This window comes from Gossypium hirsutum, chromosome A04 (genome assembly GCF_007990345.1).
Source record: "Gossypium hirsutum isolate 1008001.06 chromosome A04, Gossypium_hirsutum_v2.1, whole genome shotgun sequence".
In the NCBI taxonomy this organism is placed as follows: Eukaryota; Viridiplantae; Streptophyta; class Magnoliopsida; order Malvales; family Malvaceae; genus Gossypium; species Gossypium hirsutum.
Genome location: NC_053427.1, coordinates 13,874,805 through 13,900,535, shown reverse-complemented (window position 1 = coordinate 13,900,535; position 25,731 = coordinate 13,874,805). Strand labels below are relative to the sequence as shown.

Below are 25,731 nucleotides of genomic sequence, written 5' to 3'. Positions count from 1 at the left end.
GAGCTTACCTAGTATTCAACTCTGAACAACACGCAAGAGCTAGTCTGCTATTTTCTCTTTTCCTCGGTTATTGTCTTCTTTATCAAAAATTTTATCTATATAATAGTTAAATACAATGCATTAATTTCATACATATTTCACATTCCATTCAATGTATATGACCCTTAGCTTTTCATTAATTTCCCTAAAATTTTATAACTTTTGAAATTTAGTCCTTTAACCTGATATTCACCAAATTTGACCATTTCCTAAAAACCAATTTACAACCGAATTCTCTAGGCTCTTAAATAGTCTCTATTATACTTCAAATTTTCCACTAAGTCTTAATATTTTGACATTTAAACAATTTAATCCTTAAATCAAAATCTAACAAGAACTACTTCACAAAACAAATAAATATCCTAATTAAAGCTTCAAACACATATTAATCATCAAGAACATTCAAGATTCATCAATGACAACTTCTAAAATTTTTAACAGTTTAAAAAACAAATGTACGGGCTAGCTGGACCTAGTTGCAACGATCTCAAAAACATAAAAATCATTAAAAACGGGGCATAAACCATACCATGCAAGAAGAAATTAAAAAAAAATGAAGCTCTCCCCCTTCAATAATGGAGCATTCGACCAACCAAGAAGAAATTGGAAGGTAACTTTTAATTTGTTTATTTTAGTTTAATTTACCTATTTACCATTTTACCTTTTAAAACTCATCATAATTTCATCAATGCCTTGCACATAAATATCCACTAACCCTTTAAATGGTCTATTTATCATTCAAGTCCTTTAGTTTAAGATTTCAAAGCTATTAGACCCTTTTAGCTAATAGAGTTCAACTTTTATGTTTTTTATGGTTTAGTCTTTTTTGTTTAATTAACCATTTAAATGTTAAAATTTCTTAATGAAACTTTAATACAACCTTAATAGCTCTGTAAATATTATATATTTAATACTTATGAGCTAAAAAAATAGAAATTTGGGTCCCAAAATCACTATTCTGTCACCATTGAAAAATGGGTCGTTACAATATCGCTCATGTACCAATATCCCAACATCTTTTCATCAAGCTATAATGTTCCCCAAAGCTAAAATGTGGATCCAATTCTTATTCACACGAGTTGTTCCTGCTTTAAATATATTTAATGTCAATACTTTCTGAGCGATTTTGCTTTATGTTATTTTACAAAAAAAATATGCATCGGGAAATGGAATTAGCAAAATATGAAGAGATGTGTCAGTGGCTAGAAAGTGGGAGTTTTCTTCCCCCACTTAGTGACGGCTTTATGCAAAAAAGACAACATTCCAATGGCATCCACAGAACAATCAATGAAGCCATCCTAAAGCACCATCAGTGACACTATGTTTTCACAATAAATTGAACATTGGGCAAATTTGATAAAGGAAAGAAATAAATGCCAACAAGAGGCGACATCAACCCTGACTTTGTCTCAAAAGAAAAAATCAACCGCTCAACAAGAAGTTGGAGAGAGCAGTCATCCAAAGCTGGATTGGATGACACATTGGATACAAGAATCGGGCCCAATTTTTTAAAAGTTTGCATGACAGAACAATATTAAGTACCTGATTATACGTCAGATATGTTTGGCCTAACGCATATTAAGTATAAGGAAGAAGCGCATGAAAGTGAAGAGAAAAGAGAGAATGACGAAAAAGAAGAAGGAGATGATGAAATGGATTTTGAGGAGGATGACTGACCTTTTTAAATGTTGTTTTGAAAGATTTTATTAATTCATGGATGATTTTAATTTGATTTTTTTACTAGTAGGATTAATAATAGATTATTAGTTATTTTGTGTCATGTTCTAATTTTCTATGTAAGAACCCCACATGGAGGAGGCACAATAGTTAGAACTTTCAATAAGTAAAGGAGGAAGCACCCACCAATAGCCTATGGAATTATCATGATCAATAGAGTAACTTCTTTCCTTATCTGTTTAGGGGCTACACATTGAGGATAATGTGTTATCTAAAATGTGGGGTTAACATAAAAAATTTGTTTTAAATTGTTATGCTTTTCTTTGATTTTTGTTTTCATTTGTGTGCTTGAGCTTGTAGAAATACAAGTGATTGGCTAGGAGCATGTACATAGGTTGCTTGTATTTACATTAAATTTGGCATGAGGATAGGTGATCTTAATTTTTTTATTACTAGACTACTAAGTTTTATATATTACACTATAAATAAGTATTAAAGCAATTGAATGTACCAAGTGATATAGAGAATACAAGGAAACGAGCATGCTAGTATGAATGATAAATTGTTGAATTTATGGTTGTTTGGTTGATTAGAGTTGTCAATATTGAGATACCTAGGGATAGCCTAAGGCATTTTTTGGTTTACACCTAGAGCCAAAAAGCTAACCTTGTTATTTATCCTTAGTACATATATTTGAGCCAAAAAAACTTTTTGATGAACCTTCATACAAAACCCGAGCCAAAATATCAATTTGTACTTAGCTTTTTTCTTTGGTCCTGAGCTATACGACTATAAACGTCTGGCCATATGTATTCAGGGTTAAATAGATACATTATGGTGAATTTTGAAAAAATAAGCGCCAAATAGGAGGGATCAGTATGATATAGTAATTATAGGTTAGTCAATATGTGCAACAAACGAAAAATTCAAGAAGAAAATCAAAACGAGTAGAAAAAGTACTTGAACAGTAAAAGTATTTGTTCGTTAGTGCGTAAAAACTTGTGAGCTAATCATGATTGTTATATTAGGTTGTGACTTCCTATGTGGAGAAATAAGAAAGGTGAGAGAATGAGACATAAGGCAGTGAGCGGGAAATGGTTACTAAGGGTGAGGATAGGGGACAATATGATGTGCCAAACTATTTTCGTGCTTGAAACTATTTGATGCTTATTATTGTTGAAATCTATACCTGTCTTAATTCTCAAAATGTTACAAGTTGAAAAGCTCTCTGTGACTTAGATAAACTTATTCACAATTCAAAATCATACTGAATAATTGGATTCGTAACTGTTTGTATTCGACTAAGATAATCAAATTACTTGTATAATTGACCGCCTCCAGATGTACTAACATCCAAAGTGTGACTACTGTAGTAAAAGAAATATCAATGAGGTAGTATCCACAAGTATACAGGTCCAGTTGTAATATAGTTACAATGGAGTAGTTGAGTACTCTGAGGGTCGTAACCAAATGAGGCTAGTGCTAGATCAATTTTAACATGAACACTTAAATATCTATTTAGTACTCTAAATCAATTATAGTATGAGAACATAATAAAATGAGTTTTTGAAAAATAATTAAATACAATAAAAAAAGAAATAATAAATCAAGAGATCGAAAAAATAGAATAAATCAAATCTGATTATGGGTAATTAGCTCGCTTTGGTAATCTCTATCAACTGTCGCTTCTGGCTCCTCGTCAATCAACTAGTCACTATCCTAGTAGGATCTTTCGATCTTCCACTCTAATAACAAGTCAACAAGGACTACTTATCGTCTGACCTAACATTCCAGACCGGCTTGGGGTGAAAGTGTTCACACGTAGGCCATACCAATTTTTGGGTTAATTCCCACCTTGATGACTTCCTAGGGTTGTCAGGCCTAGGGTTTTAAGTTCTTTCTCTCCCAAACAGCTGATTTATTGAGTAACCCTACAAAATAGTTAACATATCATGCCTCCACTTGCTAATCCCTTATAGAAGGATTAGTTATTCATGGTTTTCATAAATAGTGTAGACATGATATAAAAATAGAACTTGAAGAATAAATTGAAGTATAGAGTTTAGGAAAACACCTAATTTGTATTAAGAATGAAGTGAATCCAAAAGTTTGGTTGTCTCCAGAAATCAAATCTCTCAAGATAAACAAAAAATAACTTGAAAATAGATCTAATAACATAATAAGAAAGAAAAACTAAATGGAATTTAAAAGAAGAATTCTAGACTAAGTAATTGGTTTCTATAACATGTGAAAAATGAGCCTATTTATATATTTTAGGTGGTCATTCTCCTTAACCCTAGGTTAGTTGACGTTCCCAAGCTTTAAGTTTGATTGTGCAGACCAGAATGCCCCCTGGGTCGTGTTTAATTCCCATCCAGAGTTGATGTCATGACACACCAGGACTTGTGTTGTGACATATAAGTTAGTATTCTCCTCTTGCGATATCTTTTGGGGTATGCCGCAACACCCTTAGGCTGTGTCGCGACATCGAAGGCAGTTTCATGATTTCTCCATTCTGCTACCTATGTTGCAACATTATTTATTCCATGTTATGATATAGTGACCAATATCGGTTTAATATGCCTTCTAATAATCTCCTGTACACTTACAAAGTTCATTAGCTCCCCCTTATGCCTCATTCAACCCCTAACGTCAATAAAAATCTCAATTTGCACATTTTATTAATTGTAAGAGATTTTATGAGAACATAGCTAAAACTTAATGAAAATGCTTACTTTCAAGCTCCCAAAGTGCGGAAATTAGTTTAATCTACTACATCAAATTATGATAGATAAATAATTTATTGATGGATTAATACAGTTGAGACCCTTAATGTTTGTATTCTTTGTAATATACTGAACTTAGGTGTTTGATATAAAAAATGGTAAGTTAGTTATATCTCATGCCAAGATTATATGTGAGTATAAAATACCTACTCATGTGCTCCAGAGCTAACACTTGTACCATACTTGCTCAAGGTCATCTTTTCATTTATTATTTTTGTTTATGTTACTTGAGGACAAGCAATGACTTAAGTGTGGGAAAGTTTGATCTTCCGTAATTCAGTCTAGCAAACTAAACTAGTTTTCACATTTGATGAGCTTGAATATGAGCATTTTAGTTAGAATTTAGTTAAGTTTTCTTACATTTAGTTAAATTCAATAAAATTGTGTTATTCAAGTCTTTTATTGATCTTAAGGGCCGAATGAGGCCTAAGGGTGAGATAATATACTTTAGGACCGTGCAGGAGACCATTAGAATGCGTATTAACTCAATACTGGTCGCTAGGCTACAATACAGAGCATTAGATGTCGCAATATAGGGAGCTAAATAAGAAAAGTCTAAGATTTCCTTCAATGTTGTGAAACCGCCTGAGGATGTTGTGACATACCCCTAAAGGCACCTGAAGTTGAGCATACTACCCTCGATGTTGCGACACAGGACCTGGAGTGTTGTGAAATCGCCTCTGTATGAGAAATTAATACAAGCTAGGGGTGTTTGGGTTCGGACAATCCAACTTTAAGCTCAACAATGTTATCTAACCTAGGGTTAAGGACGACGACCATTCTAAATCTATAAATAGGCTTAGCTAACACATGTTACGAACACCTTTTTCTATTGTATAAATTTCTCTTTAATTTAGTCTTTAGTTTTTTCGTACTCTTAGGTTTTAGATTTTTATTCCTATTCTTGGTATTTACTTTTGAGGGCAGAAGTTAGATTCTAAAATCATTCTCAAACTCTGTGAGAATTCAATGCTTAAATTCCATACAATCATGCTTATTCTAAACTCTATTCTTGAAATTGTTCTTTATGTTCATTCTTTCGTTCAAGTTTATATTGTTTACTAGATCTATGAGGAACTATCCTCTTATGGGGGATTACCTTGTGGAGGTATGAATAATTAACTATTTTGTAGGGACTTCTTAATGAATCAGTTGTTCAGGAAAGAAAGAACCTAAACCTTACAACCCTAGGAAGTCATCAAGTTGGGAGTTAACCCAAAATTAGTACGGCCTATCTTTGAACACCTTAACCCTGAACCGGCCTGGACTGTGAGGTTAGAAGATAAGTAGTTGTAGCAGACTCAAAATTTCAGTGGACGTATAAGAAGATCCTGTAGGGGTATTGACTAGTTGATTGAACAAGAGAACCTGAGACGTCAGTTGATTACAATTACCAAAGTGAGCTAATCAATACCTAGATTTGAATTTTTTCTTATTTTATTTATTGTTTTTCATTTATTTCTTTTCTTATTATTTTTATTATAATTTATCCAAAAACCCTTCTTTTAATTCTATATACTATAATTTGATTAAAGTATTAATTAGATCTATTTGGGTTTAAATTAGAACTAATTTAATGCTTACCTCCCTTGGGTACGATCCTCGGATTACTTACCTACTCCGTTATAACTATATTACAACTAGACCTATATACTTGCAGATACCACTTTTTTACATCTTTTGTGTAGATTTCTACTCTAAACGTTGGTATGTCAAGAGGCAGTCAGGTGCAGACCGTGTGACAGGGGTACATGGTCGTATGGCTGAGATACATGGATGTGTGGCTAAGGTACATGACCATATGGGCAGACTGTGTACTCTCTATGTCTGTGTGAAAATTTCAAAGCCAATGAGCATGGGAGACACGGTCATGTTTGTAACATTCCGAATTAGGGTCTAGTCAGAACAGTACTTTTGAAACCATAAATTTGAAATAGAAATAATTATTTGATGATTATTTTCTGATCCATGATATGATTGCATGTTTGTGTGAAATTTTCATGAAGAAATTCTATGTCTGAAGTGTCCAATTTGACTTTAGGGACTAAATTGAATAAGTTGTAAACTTGTGTTCTAGAAGCATCAAGCATGAAATTGCATTGGATTATTAATTAGAGGTCCTTAAATAGGAATTTGACCAAGTTCTAAAATTTTGGACAAAAATGGGAATGAATAGGAAAAATTTGAAAGAAATGACTTAAGGGCATTTTTGTCATTTGCTAAATAAAAGAATAAAAAGGGAAAAAAAGCAAAATTTGTCCATCTTTTTCTTTCTTGTGCCGAAATTCCAAGGGTCACCATAGCTAGGGTTTGTTCATTTTTCAAGCTCAAAAGTAAGTGCATCCTAGTCCCGTTTTTAATGTTCTTTACATTTTTGAAGTTGTCATCAACCGATCTAGCTATTTCTACCATTATTTTGAGCTAGGGCTCATGTATGAAATTTGACCCATGTGTAACATGGTTGTATTTTGATGTTTAACGGAGGAATTTGAATGTCTGATGTGTGATAAACATCTTTTTCTAAGTGATTTTTAGTGAAAACACTTAAAAAGGACTTGTTCGTAAAATGTGAAAAAATGAGCAGTATAAAGTGAAATAAAGAAAAATGTGGGGTGATATGAGTTAGAATATGAATCGGCTAGGCTCGGGTAAAAAAAATACGGGTTCGGTTCGTCTTTTTTGAGATAGTTTTTCATTAGTATACCTATAAAAAAATAGGTATATCTTGCATCCTTTCTAGAGTTTCAATATTCGATATAAGGATTCCTTTACCAACAGTCAACCCCATTTGTTAAAATAGCTTCCATTGAGTCTCTGAACCTATCCTTTCCTTTTTTCTTATTCTCGCTTGCTGAACCTTTGTTCTTAGAATATGAATCGGCTAGGCTCGGGTAACCAAGAAATTGCATGCATTTCATTTTACGAGCCTAAGGACTAAAGTGTAAATAAGTAAAAAGTTAGGGGTAAAAAGGTAATTTTATCAAAGTATGTGTTATGGGTCGATATGAGCAATGTATATATTGAACAAGTTTAATTTGGCATTATAGATCAAGAAAAAAGTGATTCAGGTCTTGATCGAGGGAAAAACAAGGTTTACGAGGATTAGGCTCGTTTCTATCATTTTGTACCAAGGTAAATTCATTTGCAAATATTGCAAGATGTGCCATACTTTAAATGCTTTAATATTACATGTATGATAAGTTCATATGAGATGTTATGTCATATTTCTATTACTTTGATAACAAGTGAATTTTAATGCTTTATTACCATTATGAGTATGTGATTGGTGCTATGGATATTGAAATCGACATTACGAGAAAGCTCAACGGAATGTGGTATTGAAGAATCCCGTTTGATCCTTAGGAATAGTTTAGGATACAAGCGACATGTCACTAGGAACTATGTGATCTGAACTCATTGAGTTGTGGTCTGAGTTCATGATGTATGTGAAACATGTTTTGGCATCCGAGTACTGGTCTCGCATATTCTACCAGTGGCTGGGTAGTCCGGCATGTGTTGCGATACCTGACAGCCTATGTGACCAGAACTGTGAGTAGCTCGAAAGCGAGCAACATGTGATATGTGATATGAGTTAGTGTTGGCTACATACGAGGCACTTAGGTGCGAGATTCTGATGTATCCAATAGTATTTCGAGTGTTCAACAGGTAGTTCTAAAGGAAGTTCAATGAGTAATCTTGATGAATACGTCAAAGACAATAAAGTAAGTTATTATGTGCAAGTGGGCACAGGTATGTACATCGAACTCATGAGAATGACATGATATATGATGAACTTGTGGTAAGAACATGTGTATAGGTATATGAAGAATAAGTTTAAGAGATTTGATAAAATGCAAGATTATGTTCACTATGTTAAATGAATGATTTATGTTTGTTTAAGTTGCTTTTATTTGAATGTGAACTTACTAAACTTTAATGCTTAACCCCTTTCCTTTCTGTTTTTTATAGTGTCGCCAAGCTAGCTCGAGATCTAAAGATGTCGAAGACTCGACCACACTATCAACTGAATATTTGGGTATAGCTAGTCTCATCATTTTGAGTATGGCATGTATAGGGACTTGGTCTTTTTGTTATGTTTCATATTGATTAACCAAATGTGTTGGCTCATTAAAGTATTATGATTATTTTGTATATGGCCATGAGAAGTGGCTCATATTGATTATTTGGGTTGCAACCCTAATTATTGGTGCATGCATGCAAATGTGCTTATGCTTTAATGTGGTTATGGTTGCTTATGGTTAATGAGTGTAATGGATGTCATGCATGTTTGTTATGTGAAATATGATTAATGTGTAAGAAAATGAATGTGGTACAAATGTGTAACTTGAAAGTAGGTTAGCAAAGATGATAGAAAAATATGAAATTGGTGTGGAATGCCACATGAAAGCATGATAGTTTGAATAGGTGACATGTTGGCATTTCCAAGTCATAATTTAACCATGAATGTGAATGTTTGAGTAATCAAATGTGCCATGTTACATGCCATGAAGTGAGTGATGTGAATGTTTAAGGGTGGCAAATGGCTTGGAAAATAGCCTAGAAATTGTCCACATGGTTAGACACACATGCATGTGTCTAGGCCGTGTGTGACATATGGTCTGCCCCATGGACGTGTAATCCGACTGTGTGTCCCCTGCACCATAATTATGCAAAACAGAATGCCCAGTACTTAAAACATGGGCAGAGACACAACTGTGTGTCTCAGCCGTGTGTCCCCTACACCCTAATTATACAAAATAGAATGCCCAGTAGTAAACACACTGGTAGAGTCACGGCCGTGTGTCTCAGCCGTGTGAAGGACACAGCCTTAGGACATGGGCATGTGCCCAGGCCATGTGAAGTCTGCACTTCATTTTTGAAATTTAATTCGGTACACGTCCTAAGCACAAGGGCCTGTGACTTGGCCGTGTGACCTTATTTGGTTGATGATGTCATAGTCAGAGAGTTACATGGGCTGTGGACACGGGCGTGTCCCAAGCCACACTGGCATGTATGACCACAGGGCCTACCCACACGGGTGTGTGACTCTCTAAAGTAAGAAATTTTTCTAAGTTATCCTAAAGTTTTCTAAAGTTCTCGGTTTAGTCTCGAACCACCTTCGATGTATTTTTTAGGCTTCGTAGGCCTATATAAGGGGCAGTTTGCATATGTATGAATTAATTTGATTTGAACGAAAATTTTATGGCCTAATTTTGTATGTGTGCTTGTGTTAAAGTCCGGTAACACCTCGAACCTTATCTCGACTTTGGATACGGGTAAGGGATGTTACAGTGTCTCAGGCCGTGTGAGAACTCCCCAGGCCATGTGCGATTGACGAAATTCCCAACAGAGGTCACACAGCCATGTGCTAGACTGTATGGCACACTTTAGGTCGTATGACAAGAAAATCAACCTAACACCTTAAGTGCCACATGACCATGTGAAACGCTCGTGTGTGGCACATGCCCGTGTGGTCCAAAAACCACACCTAAACTAGCTGCAAACCATGAAATTAATAGCACAAACATCCACTGATTACAAGTGTTCAAGAAACACACCTGAAATATAACTCCAAAGCAACAATGATTGACCAATTCACTTCTACTCTGCCAATCTGAAAACTCAATTACAAATACACACTAAACTTGTAAGGATTTTGGTTAAAACCATATAGATTAATCACATAAATCGATTTAAAACTCAAAGAGACAACACTTAAACTTCACCTATTTCAACACCTTGTTGAGCGAAAATACTAAAGAACAACGAGACCAAAGAGATGATAGAAGATTACTAGAGCTTCGAGTATAGTAATAGGGAAACAAAGAAAAGAAATTAAGAATAAGGAATATAGTGGGAAAAAGAAAATATACTAGCAAAAAAGAACCCAAAAACTAAAAATTGAAAGAGTGGGAAAAATGGTGTGACGTGAGAGAAAGTAATGGAACATGAAAGTATTTGGGGGATTATTTTCTAAAATAACAATCCTACTAAATCCCAAATTAACCCCCTATCAGGTACACTAGAATTGAAATTCAATTAAATTCAATCATGTGGCCAGCACAACAGAAACCAACAAAAGTATTTCCTCGATTGCTAATACAGGGACTCGAACACAGGACCAAAGGGTAAGCTAACACCTTACCGTTGAACCAGTAGGCTGGTTCTTGTCTCCAAAATTCAAAGAAAAAATTTAAAAGTCCAACTGTGACCATTGACCTAACTTGTAAACCTTGACTCTTCTAACCTCACTTTTTGGATGTGACATCTCTTCCCTCCTTAAAGAAATTTTGTCCTTAAAATTTCCCATTAACATCTCAGTCATCTAACCATAACACATAATACAACACATCCCATACAAACCACCACACTTCCGCTGTACTATCTGATCCCCACGCACTGCCAAAAAATACTTAACCTTACAACTACAACGAATAGTCTTAAAATTCTAACTCCGTACCACAAGTAGTCCCAAAGATATAACTATTGTTACAACAATAAAATATTCCCCTAACCTCACTTATCGAAATATCAGCACCACCTACTAAAGAGAAAATCAAAACCTAACAAAGAAAAGCACAAATCAAAGTAATCAACAAGGATACATATCTTGATGTTAGTCCTAGCCCCCCCAATTTTGAGTTTACATTGAAGTTTTCTGTTGACTAGGTGGACGACGAGGGCAATCCTTAACTTAGTGCTCTGCAGACCCATATCTAAAACACACTCCTGAATTTTTCTAACACTCGAACATATGTCGCTTATTACAATACCTATACACCAGAACCTCTCTGGCTCTACTAGAACCTCCTGCATTAACCTTCACAAGATTTTGTTGATATCTGGCCCACTTCAAAGGTCATGTCTCCAAGCTAGAAGGACTAGGACGTCTCTTATTCTGAACTTTACCTTTTCCTTTACTCTCACACTTTGCACGCTTACTCTCAACCACCACTTTAGTCCTCTCCAACACAGTCCCGAAGAGCCTCTAAAACTCCCAATACTGTCAAGTCAATGAATCAACACCAACCTTTGAGTTACCACCACCAGTAGCTAGCGTAGCCATAGCAATCTCCGTCTCATGAGAAGACACACACCCTGTAACACCCCAAAATTGGATCTAGAAGTTTTTAAGTTAATTTAGGAATTTTAGCTTATATGTGCTATTAGGAAATTAAGTCAATTTCTAAAATTGAGTTTGAAAAACCTTTAATTTTGAAAATAGGACTAATTTGTAAAAGGTCAAAATTGAGAGTTTTTATGAAGCAATTGGACTAGAATTTTAAATTGAACCTAAAACCCCCCATTCTCAACTTATTTTTTACGATTGCTTTCTCCTTCTCCATAGTGTTGTCGTTCTTTGCTCTCCCAATAGATTTTTGGTTTCCAAACTACATTACTTTTATTTCTATCATTCCCAAAGCCTTAAACCTTTATAAATCTTCAAGAAAATGGCCATGGCCATGAAACTTTATGAAAATCAATACAATAAGATCTATTTTGTGATGCCTTTTTGACATATTCTGTAACATTTTTTAAGCGAAATCTGGTTAACTGCCTTTGTGGCAAGATCTAGGTAAGCTTTGAGACTTCTCCGATAGATGAATTTATGGCAGAGATCAGGGTAAGTTAGAAAATAACCCTATTTGGATAACTGTGTGGAGAAAATTGAATTTTTCCTAGGGGTACTTCCTATAAGAGTTCTCAGTAGTATTTTTAAAGAGTAAATCTACTATAGCAACTTGTTAGTATAGAGAACTTGGCTTATTCATAGTGATGGGTGGTTTTAAGTGTTCATCAGACTTGATTTTGCCTATCTTGTATAAAGAATAAATCTAAATTCTATGGTATTCACCAAACCTGAGTATTTTCAAACTATGTATAGAGGTTATCTAGAATCTAGATTGTCTGCCAAATCTGGACATTATCATGATATGTAACATAATTCTCTGGGATTTCTTGGGAATTAATTAAAATGTTCCATCCAACATAATAAGTTGTGGTCTAGGTTGATTTAAGATATGATTTGACTGGTATCCTAATAGCTTCCCAATTTAGTATGAGAGAAATATCCAACACCTATCTGTGTGAGAATCTACTAGAAGAAACCTTTGCATGGTTATCATTCCAGGAAATAATATCTACATTATGTAATGGTTTCATAAATCTACCAATCATGAGAAATTTGCATATGATGACCAAGTGTGGAAGTTGGTGTACATGTCTAAACCAGGAATTTAGAAGAGTGCCTGCCAAAGACTCAATAATAAGATTTTGATTCTTCAAGTGGTGGCATTCAACAACAAATGTCTAAGGTACTCCTAAATTGAGATTCACTAAGTTCATTTGAACTTAGAGTGTTTAATATGACGTAGGTTCTGAGAAAATTGTTGGTATGCCAGAAAGGAGAAGGCCAGGAATGCACCAATGAGGCAACTAGAGTGGCGATAGTATGCATACAAAGGACACTGTAAATATATGACAAATTGTATTCTATGCCATGTTTGAGACTGTCTTTAACAAGGATTTAAGTTGTAATGACTTGTACACGGTATTTAAGATTTTTTCGTATTTAATGAGAACTTCCTTTTAATGGTTGTGAAGAAATAAATAAGTAGTTTGTCGTAATTGGGTTACGCCATTTTTAAAATTTTATTAAGAGTTTAAGTTTTATAGCACCTGACATCCGAATCTGATAATTTAGGTCGAGTAGAGGGTTTTACATTATATTTTACTTTTAGTTTGCTAAGTTAATAGAAAAATTTTATTGATAATAGAAAAATTTTATTAATTTAATTTCATTAAAAATATTGTGGATCATATTTACTCTAATTACTCACTAACCCTTTGAAGTTCATCATAAGTTTTTTACTATGTAAAACATTCATTTCCTGATTATTTTAAGTTTCCTAGCAAGTGGTTGGTTTCCCTAATTTTTTGCTAACTTTGTTAAATAGCTTCCTACCATGTGGCATACTTGTAATCAATATATATTTTTTCTCTTTTGAGAATTAAGAGGTTTCTTGTTAATTTGGAATGAAAAATTAATGAGACCCTGGAAATAGTGTCTCATTAACGTAGTAAAGCCCTTGTATTACTTCCATTTATAATGAAGAAAAATCTCCATACACAACCAATTTTATATTCTAAGCTTTGAATAAATTGACAGTAAGTTTCTTTAAGTTTCTTTTGTTTTTATTCTACTTCATATTGTAAATAAAAATATAATTGTGGATGTAATTTTCAAAAATCTTTTGTGGTTTGATGTAAAATAAAATTTCAATTAAGCCTGACAATATTTTTTTTCAAAATTTAGTTAGGGACTTGATAACAAAACAAAGCGGAAATGGTGAGGAGCAGTGAGGATTGCCTGGCTACATATTTGTTGGCAGTGATTCTATTGAAATTACCTGTCAAATCTAGCTTTCATTTCAAGAGTGTGGAAAAAACATGGTTCCATTATTTTCAAAATATCAATTTTATTTTTCAACATCTTAGCATAAGCAAAAAGAATAAGCTCATTCTTGTTTATTATCGCATTGGTAATTTGATTAATCATTCTTGTTTTTTGCGCTTGTTTGTTGATCAACCCTTTTTTTTCTTACCAAGACATGCGTCAAAAATTGCCTAATCATCTTCCTAGTATATGTTATATTAGATTATTGGTCGATAATGGGATTTTTTGTTTCCTCGATACCAATGATAAAATAACTATGTAACCCTACTATAAGAGAATTTAGAATTCTCTCTGTTTGCAATGAAAAGATTCCACCAAACTTATATATTTCTCAAAGAGCTTTTGGATTTGGATTGGACTCTTTGTCTAATGATTACAAGGTGATTCAAATTAAATCACTTGATGATGGCAACAAGAAACATCATGGGCACCACTATGCCGTTTACAAGATGAGCACTGATATTTGGAGAGTATTGAAACATGAAGATTTACAGAGGCCTAAATATCTTCTGATAATGAACAATAACAGTGAGGTATGCATAAATGGTTTTAATTATTGGCATGGAGATGAGTATATCCTTGCATTTTATTTTGGTACTAAAACTTTCCAATTTTTTCAGTTACCTTATCCTTACTTATATGGGAAGCTAATTCCGTTACAAAATTGTCTCTCATTATGGAATTGTGAGAGAACCCCTAAAAATAATAGAATAAATCAGGTTTGGATTTTGACTGAAGATCACTGCTGGAACAAACTATTAAAGATTGAACATATTTTAGAAGTTAATAGTATGTTAGGCTTTTGGAAGAATAGTAATGTACTTGTAGTATCAACAACTGGACAATTATTGCTTTACAACCTTGAGACTAAAGAATTCAGGGAGACTGAGATTAAATCTCGATGTTATTGGGATCTTCTTCAAGTCTACAGCTTTGAGGAAAATCTTGTTGGAGGTAGAAGAAACTGAATTGCCTTTTTTATTCCAATGCAATGCATCAATATCTTCTTTCTATTAGGTTTGGTTTATATTAATGTTTTATATTGTCTCAATTTGTTGTAAAAATAAGCTTTACATTGTTGGTAAAAGATGATATTAATGTCTAAATTAAAGTTAGTATGTTCAAGTGTAATTCTATTGACATAATCCATACATTGATAGAATATGCAAAGTCTTTCAATACTTAAAACCACCCTTAGCCCTTCCCCATCACAATAATAATCAATTATAAGTAGGAAAGTCAAAATCTTTAGTAAAAATTTCCCATGATTGATGGTAATTTAATGGATAATTATAATAATAGGCCAATTGTGAAATTGTCTTCTAAGTGTAATAGGGAATTACAATCAATACTATACAAGATTTCATAATGTTACCTATATGAATTTATCTCATGTAAAATTATTCTAAGCTAAACCAAGACACTTAAAAGAAATAGATTTTGATAACAATTTGAATATTTGATTTGGGAATTCAATTATGTGTGTGGAATGATTATCACCCATATATTCCTATCTTAAGGATTGTTACTATTTATATAATATTGTACAAAATGTGTATGACTCTAATATCTATATTTCCTAATTTGATATTAATTACCATTTAAAATACTTTTAATTATGTTGTACTAATTGTGTGTTAGCCTTATAGTCTTCTTTTCATAGTTTTGTATATGAAGTAATTTCAAAGAGATTCCCATTGTGCTAGTGAAATTTAGAAAGATCTTACTATGATAGTATTAAAAAAATTATCCCTTCAAGAAACTCCATCAAAAATAGAATTTAAAAAATATGTAAAATGCCTTACTCCAATTTCCATCAAAAATAGAATTTAAAAATGATGTAAAATGCCTTACTCCAATTGATGATTAATTTTAGTATAAATTTTATTCTATCTAACAATGAAAATTTAATTTTCAAGTGATATTGAAATCACTACCTAAACATTTCATTATGCCACTAATATGTAAGGGGATTTTTTATGTTTAGAAAAATTTTAACAGTAGGCCATTTCCAATTATTTAAAATTATTTATTTAGGCCTTTCAATTTATTTTTAATTATTGAAAATTTTTATTTAAATAATATATTATATCAACTCTATAAAACTTTAGAAGTTGAATTGTGGGGGTAAATTTGGGGGCTAACATAAAGGAGAACAATATCCTCGAACCTATGCAAGGCACCGAGTGCCTTAGTTAAGAATCTTGTTTCCCATCTTACTTTACAATATCTTCTAAAATGGATAAGGAATTTGAAAATTTGATCACAAACGATGGGCATAGGTACTCCAAGTAGCCACACTACCTCTTTAAAGAACAAATCCGTAATGTGGGTTGCATCATCGATTTTATGGCATGAGATAAAATGTGCCATTTTGTTGAACTTGTCAACAACAAAAGAAATATTATATTTATCCTTATTAGTTCTTGGTAAGCCTAACACAAAATCAATAGAAATATCAATCCAAGGAGAATTATGAATAGGTAAACAAGTTTACAAACAATGCGACATGACTTTAGATTTTACTTATTTACATGTATTGCACTTGGAACAAATCTTTTCTACATGTTTTCTCTTGTCTAGCTTAAATATTTGTTCTTGTAACATATCCAATTTTTTGTTAATTCCAAAGTGTCTCATTAAACCTCCACTATAGGCTTCCCTAACAATTAATTCTTAAATGGAACAATTAGGCAAATACAATTTATTATTTCTAAATATGAATCATTTTTTGTATAAAACTTATCAATAGCTCCATGTTCACATGGATCATAAATACTTGAAAAGTCAAGATCATGAGCATATAATTTCTTAATATATTCAAAGCCTAAAATTATAAATTTGAAGGTAGTAATCTAAGAATATAGGAGATAGAGCATCCTTACCTTGCTTATATATATTAACATAGGGAAAAGTTTCAATAAATTCTATCCACTTAGCATGTCCTTTATTCAACTTATCTTATCCCATTAATTGCTAAAGAGATTCTTGAATAGTGTGAATCACAAAATGTTTTGGAACCAAATAATGTTCCCATACCTCTAAAGCTTTTAGCAAGGCATACAACTCTTTGTCGTTAGTAAAATAATTGAGTTGAGCTCTATTCAACTTTTCACTAAAATATGAGACCAATATTTGTTCTTGCATCAACATGACTCCAATACCTATTCTAGAAGCATCACATTCACTATAAAAAAATTAGCTTATCTTAAAATAGCTGCACTACATAATTTATCTTTCAATTCATTGAATTCCATGTCTTTCTTCTCATGTAACACCCCATACTAACCTGATCAATGGGTCTGAGTTACGGGATGTCACATTTATTGTCAAAGCAACTACGATCGAATTAAAATTCAATATAAAAGTTAATACATATTAAGTTCAAAACATCATTACTACATGTTATACAATCATATACGAGTCTTATACTCGCTTACGAAAGCTCTCTAGACAACTAGAGGTCAAATAAATACCAAATTGTAAAATTCTAAAACTATTGGGTTGTCACCGCGACTTCGGGGATTCTAAGTTGCCATGCAACTCACTGGCTAGACCACATTGAGATGTTTCCAAATGGTCGATATGATACCTACCTAAGACACCAAAAATAATCCACCAATTGTTTCAATTCAACCATTTCAGCAAATAAGTCATTCTCATATACTTAATTCTATCGTTTAGTGTCATATATATATATATATAAACATTACACAAAATCATCATCTCAACCTCAAATCATATGTTGATTTCTGTATGCTAGCCATTTAAACCATTCAACTACTTATGTCAATCTTAAATATGTATTAAACAAGTTATGAATATTAGACTCAACTACATTGCCAATTCGGAATACAAAAGGACCATTTCAATACAAAACTGACTCCAACCTTAGGTTCATGCCATATATCAAAACAAAAGAGACTTAAGAAACATTATTGAGTCGACTAGTGATTGGATGTTGAATTACATCTAGGGACTTTGGGATCTACTAGAAATTGTACACAGAAATAACAACCATACTTTGAGCAATAAAGCTTACTATTACATTCATGATTCAAGTCAATGTAATAATAACATTATTCATATGGACACAATCAATTCATGTAACACCTCTCGCCCATCTCCTTCACTGGGTTAGAGTTATAAGATGCTACGACAATTAACAAGTCAAAAATATGCAATTTCAAGTCGATAATCACTTAAATTAGTCATTAGTAGATAATCATTCAATAATCATAGCATTTATACAAAAACGAGGCTTAAATTGAACCTAAAAACCTTAAAAATCAGTTTAGAAACAAGTAGGGACTAATTTGAAACAAAATAGAAAATATGGTAAAAATAGAAAACAAGGGTTAGACGGTTGTGCGGCCAGGCCGTGTGATAGGCAAATGTCATGCGGTGCTATGACATATGGCCGTGTTATTCAATCATGTGAGTGGACTAAGACTATAACACCCCTATCTCGTAACCGTCGCCGGAATAGGTAAGGGGCATTATCGAACTTGTAACTCATGTCAGAACCGTAAAATTTTGAACTTTTTCTTCAAAATAAAGATCATTCATTTAAATAAGTACTAAGCACAGCCAGGGATAAAATTTAAACTTCTCTAAGTAAACATTCAAAAGATGCCATTTTCGCATGGCTTATATACATTAACCAAAATATTCTTCCGCCACTAGTCTATTCTATACATGCCATAAAAAAATTCAAAACATAACAGTAACAAGCAGTGGATAGTGATAGTGTGACTAGTTGCTGACGATCCCCGAGCCTGTAGCTTCCAAATGAGATCTATAAAACAGAGGAAACAAAGTAACCGGAGTAAGCATTACAATGCTTAGTAAGTTTTAAGCAGTGTCAACAGATAATAATCAAATTATAACATAGTTGTTCGTATTTTTATTTCACTCTTCCTTCGGGCATACTATCCCTTTACCAAATATGCACATCTCATCATATACAATAGGCAGATAAACTTTCACATAAAAGTGAGCTCATGTGACATAGATATATTGTATAATTTCACATAACCTCTCACACTGATCCGATGTCACATAATCATAAGAATAGTCTCATAGATTGCTCACGTATGCATCACATAACTGCCTTATGATTTAGTTTAAATCAAGCTCACATATAAACTTGGAGTACATACCTGTTTAACCTTTCGCATTGAATATATTTATAAGCAATTCTTATTGCGAAGTCTTATAGCTTTAAACTCTACTCGGATTATCGGCGAGACCTTTAGCTCAGATGAAATCTCCACACGAAGTCAGCGGGTCTTAACCCAGACATAGTCACCACATATGGTCATCTGGTCTTTAATCCCGGGTTTACATCATAGAGTTTCATACATATTTATTCACATGTTACAACATTCACATCGACTATCATATTTGTAATTCATTTACCTCATCAAATATCTAATAAAACACACCTTCCGCCGTTTTTCATTTGGCCACAATATATATATATACACATCTCATACATATCTCACATTAGCCATTCGGCTTTCCCACATATATACACTTCCACGTTCATCACATTGGCCATTCTGCCTTATCACATATATGCATGTTCACATTTATCACATTGGCCATTCGGTCTTATCACATATATACACATTCACATCCATCACATAAAATCCTAAATCAAAATATAAATTTTCATGTATTCACATCACAATTATCCAAATATACTTCACATACCACATATACTTTCACTTTGTCTTGGCTGAATCTACATCTATCATTTCCCAATGAATAATTCAATTTCAAGCCATACTATCATTTCATATTCGAATACTTATAAACTTACAATTTCACAAATTTTAATATCAAAGATCCATCAAACACTCATATATCTTTTTATAATATCACAATTTAGAATTCACATATGGGTTTAATCAATAGCTTATGAGCAACTAAAACAAGTTTTATCCATGTTTACAACATAACCACAAATTCTCTACAAGCTGTTTTCCTGAGCAATAGTCGTTAAATTATTTGTAACTAGGGTTACGAAATTCCAAATTATGTGCCGCTAATTTTCCATGAAAATAGACTCGTATATCCTCTATCCACAAAATTTTAAAAATTTTTGGTTTGGCCAATCAATACCAGATTTTTCTCAAAGTTTCCCCTATTTTACTGCTTGACTACTCTGACTACTCTTCACTAAGAATTTAATTTCTCATTGTACAGAATTCAAAATGTGTTTTTGTTTATTTTGTTTGAAATTAGACTCATTAAGGAGTCTAAGCGTAAAATTTTATCTTATAATCATTTTTGTACGATTTATAATGATTTTCCGAATACTAAACAGGGGATTTCGGAGCCATTCTGACTCTGTCTCAAACAACTTTTAAAATCTCATTATCGGCAACCCCTTTACTTACACGATTTCTTGTATACGAAACTAGACGCATCAAGATTTAATTACATAATTTATTCAGCCTTTATCTCAACTCCCACAATTTATGGTAAATTTTCCAAAACACGCTACTGCTGCTGTCTGTATCAGATTTATACAATTTACTCTGTAAAGTTCTCATTCACATATTTAAAACATAATATCATATATGCCGTCATTTAGAAAAGTCATTGACCTTAACGTATATACATAATTCATATTCAACCCGTTTTAAAACTTAAAATTTTCAAAGGAATCAAACTCAATTACTTAAGAACTTACCTCGGATGTTGTCGAACGATTTCAACGGCTATTCGATCACTTTTTCCTTTCCCCCATCCGACTTTGATCCTCTAAGCTCTTGAGCTAAATCAAACAATTTACTTCCCAAATCAAACATAGTCATACGGCATCCATGTATATTTTAGAACCAATTCACTTGAATTAATTGCCCACTTAAGTCTCTCATCATTTCATTTTCAAATTTGTATATTTGGTAAGTCACATTAGACCATTATACAAATAGCTTTGATACATTTTATACTAGCCGAAATGTACCATCAAGATATACTTTACTCAAATAATTTACCTTGGCCGAACATGTACAATGTTTTGTAGCTTAATAATTATAATATAACATCAAGTACTCATTTTACTCATGTGGCCGATTATATACTTAATACATTCTACAAATATGGTTACTTGTATTGACTAAATACCATTTTGTTTCAAGTTCAAAACTCGGCTAATACACATATATACACTAGTAATCAAATACTAACATTTGCACTTCACCTTAATAGCTAGCTTAGCAAACCTTAATTTAACATATAATTGCTCATAACACAATTAAAGCATCCTCTTCATTCCATCAATTCAAAACACATACATTACTCAATAATATTCAAAATCATATTCGGACTTAGTACACACTTGTTAGCCGAGTTTTCTCCATTTAGCAACTAATGCACATATGTGCTCATTTGTTAGACTCTACTTCACCTAACTACCATTTCTCATCCAAATTACATGAACAACAACCATATTTCTCTTCTACTTCCTACCATGGCCGAATGCTCAAGACACCATACCATTTCAAATTTGGTCATGGGTTAAGCAAAGAGCTTAATGACTAACTCAAAAAAAATGCTAGAAATCCAAGAATCATCCTTGAACTTACCTTGATTTAGCTAACCACCATAGCTGAATTTTTTCCAAGCTTTTTCTCTTCTAGTCACGGCAATGAGGAGCGAAGATGACAACTTTGGTTTCTCCTCCCATTACCACATGTTTTATTATTCTTAATTCCTTATTTTATTTTGTAAACTAATAATGCTAATAGAAAATACATATTTTCATCCATGACCCATACCATGGCCGGCCACTACCTATTATAAATGGAAATTTGACATGCAAATCCCTCATTTTTATAACATGCATTAATAGGTCCTTATAGATTAACCTATCACATTTCAAAAGTGTCACACATAAGTCCTATTAACTAAATTCACATGCAATTAACTAAATCGAAGCTTAAAACTTTCACACACTCATATTCACATATTTTAGACAATAAATATTATACTCAAATACTTTGGTGACTCGGTTTAGCGGTCCCGAAACCACTTTCCGACTAGGGTCAATTTAGGGTTGTCACAACTCTCCCCCACTTAAGAAATTTTCGTCCCCGAAAATCTTACCGGCAAATAAGATAGGGTAACTTTCTCTCGTTGAGTTTTCTAGATCCCACCTAGTTTCCTCAACTCCGAACTTACACTTCAGTGCTTTAACTAACAAAACTTTCTTAGTTTGATCATAATAAATCACAGAGATCCACAAAATTGACATTTACTCACTTACTTTTCATTTCGGTAATAACACACATAGGTATAACACAATTTACTCATCGGTCTGAACCTACGAGGTATAGGCTCGAACCCTACACACAGGTTCTAGCCTACTTAACCCAAAGTCCGAATAAACTCGACAGCTATCAACTAATTAGGCTATTAGCCTAGTATACACTTCACCGGTCCCAAACCTACTAGGCACAAGGCCTGAATAACTCAAATATATATATTCATTGGGTTCATGACAACACTCATTTAACACCTTATGAAAATATATATATTTTATACATGTAACTTAGATAATCTTTCAGACACCCATTCATCAATAAAGCACTATCAATAAGAATTTAATACTATCCTTTATCTTCGGCTATTTCAAGTAACCACTGATACAGTAGCTGAAGGTTTTAAATTCTCAATTTAGCAACATATATAAGTTGATACGAGATTATGTTAACATCTTGCATCAATATTTAACTTAACTTATTTCCAAAGGAAAAATCAACTTCCACGTACCTGAACATTTATTTCGTTTAGCACATTCTTTCATAGTTAATGTTACCTGTATACAGTCGAATAAGCATAAAGCCTAATATAATATACTGACATGAGATTTATTCTAGCACATAACTCATATATCCAATATTATCACCATTCATCAGAAGTTCTTACCAACTTTCAAATGTCGAAACTTAGTCAAAATAATTTCTTGAACATGATTAACAAAATAGTGTTTATTCACAATAGCACATATAACTGCATATATCGAGAATCTCGTATTTATAATGTATATATATATCACATACCTTGTCAATTTAATGTCTCGAACTTATTTCATTACCAATTTAACACAATGTTGTATAATCTCCGACTCTAATTAGTTCACCAGTGTTTAGTCCGTTTAACGAATTTTCTCTTTAGGTCTTACTTACTATTACAAATCAATGCCATCGTCTCATATGAGGTCATACATGAAACACACTTCACATATGCAGTGCCCACTAACTGATTTCGTACACATATCGCTCGATTAAAGAACTCGCACACATAGTGCCTTAATTACCAATCTCGCACACATAGTGCTCGATTGAAGAACTCGCACACATAGTGCCTCAACTACTGATCTAGCACACATAGTGCTCGGTTGAAGAACTTGCACACACAATGCCTCATGATTCCAGCACGAATGCCTTCGAGGTTTAGCCCGGATTTATCACTAGCACGAATGCTTTTCGGGACTTAGCCAGGATATATCACTAGCACGAATGCTCTTCAGGACTTAGCCCGGATATATCACTAGCACGAATGCTCTTCGGGACTTAGCCCGGATATATCACCAGCACGAATGCTCTTCGGTACTTAGCCCGGATACATCACCAGCACGAATGCTCTTCGGGACTTAGCCTGGATATATCACCAGCACGAATGCTCTTCGGGACTTAGCCCGAATATATCACTAGCACGAATGCTCTTCGGGACTTAGCCCGGATACATCACTAGCACGAATGCTCTTCGGGACTTAACCCGGATATAACATACTGAACTTTTATGCATATTTATCCATCAAGTATACATTTCACTAATTTATCACATTCCTTAGGGCTTATATTTCTAGTTCGCACATGATATATGCATATCATAAAATTCATTGCATCATTTGAAAAAGGCACATAGCAAAATCAACAAGTACATTTCACATAGCATATCATATTCGTAATTCACTCTTTTCTCAATTTTGACACATCATAAGCATGTTCCAATGCTCTCAATACCATCTGCCACAGCTCGTTCAGGATCAAAATTTATTATTATACGAAAAACACATTTTAACTGTCAGAAATCATCACACTATCATTTTATCACTTTATGGCATGTATAGCTAGACTCACACGAGCTACGTTAGTCCTAGAATCGACTAAACCATAGCTCTAATACCAATAAAATGTAACACCCCTATCCCGTAACCGTCGCCGGAATAGGTAAGGGGCATTACCGACTTGTAACTCATGTCAGAACCGTAAAATTTTGAACTTTTTCTTGAAATAAAGATCATTCATTTAAATAAGTACTAAGCACAGCCAGGGATAAAATTTAAACTTCTCTAAGTAAACATTCAAAAGATGCCATTTTCGCATGGCTTATATACATTAACCAAAATATTCTTCCGCCACTAGTCTATTCTATACATGCCATAAAATAATTCAAAACATAACAGTAACAAGCAGTGGATAGTGATAGTGTGACTAGTTGCTGACGATCCCCGAGCCTGTAGCTTCCAAATGAGATCTATAAAACAGAGAAAATATGACAGCCCAAAATTGACCCTAGTCGGGAAGTGGTTTCGGGACCGCTAAACCGAGTCACAATAATAATTAGATGTTATATCCTATGTTTATTTCATGTGAAAGTGCATGTGTGAAAGTTTCATGCTTTGAATTTGCCAATTGTGAGTGAAATTTTGAAATGTGACTCATGTGAAAATTTTTGCAAATGCTATAGGCTAATTTGTAGTGGCCAAATAACTTATAGTATGAAATAGGTGGATTTGCATGTCAAATTTCCCACCTTAAAACAAGGTGGCCGGCCATGATGGGCATGATGAGCAATTGTGCAATTTTTTTTTTATGGAAATTATGGCATAAGTATGGCACAAATAAAATATGTTAATTTGTGTCATAAAATGTTGGGATAAAACAAATAAAATAAGGGGTATGGGCATAAAATAATGAAAAGGAGTATGGTGAATACAAAAAAAAAATGTGTGTGCAGTTGTTTGTTTCCCCCCATTGCCGTGAGCTAAAGAAAAGAAAGGAGAGAATTTTTGTTCATCCTTTTCTCATCTTCATACTTGCCGAAACTAGAAAGAAAAACAAAGAAAAAAAAATTTCTCATCCTTTGGTTCATCCTTGGCCAATAATTTTAAGGAGGAAGGAAGAAGAAAGGTGAAGAGGTTCGGCCATGCATGTAGCTAGGCTAAGGTATGTTTGATGATGTTCCATGAGATGCATGCATGTTTTAGTTGTTAGCTTGAGTTCTACCTAGCCCATGGTCTAAATCTTGCTATGTGATGGAAATGACATTTGACCATGGATGCATCATTCTTGGTTGATGTTTGATGTGGTGGTGATGAGGCAAGAGGATGAGTTAAAATTCGGCCTAGGTGGAGGTTGTGTTAATGCCATTGCATGCTAAATATGAAGTTTGTTAATGATGCATGTGATGATGACTTGATGATTCTTGAACCTCCTTTTTAGCATTTTTGTGTGAGCACATATGTGCATTGGTTGCTAAATGGAGAAGAATCGGCTAGCAAGTTGTGTGCTAAGGCCGAATGTAACTTTGCATGTTAATGAGCAATGCATGTGTTAAATTGATGGAAAGGGGGAGGATGCTTTACTAGTGTGTATATGTGTGTATTAAGTGTTGAAATCGACCCCAAAAATAGACATGCATATTCGGCCAAGGGGGAAAAATTAGCTAATATGTTGTGTTGATGCATGA

General features: G+C 33.5%; 1 long non-coding RNA gene across 1 annotated transcript; it reads left to right on the top strand.

Moving 5' to 3' along the window:
* The first annotated feature begins 13,533 nt into the window (after nucleotides 1-13,533).
* Nucleotides 13,534-14,068, top strand: LOC121227976 (uncharacterized). The gene is made up of 2 exons (XR_005925492.1): nucleotides 13,534-13,670; nucleotides 13,819-14,068. It is a non-coding gene; the product is annotated as an uncharacterized lncRNA (long non-coding RNA).
* The last annotated feature ends 11,663 nt before the right edge of the window (nucleotides 14,069-25,731 follow it).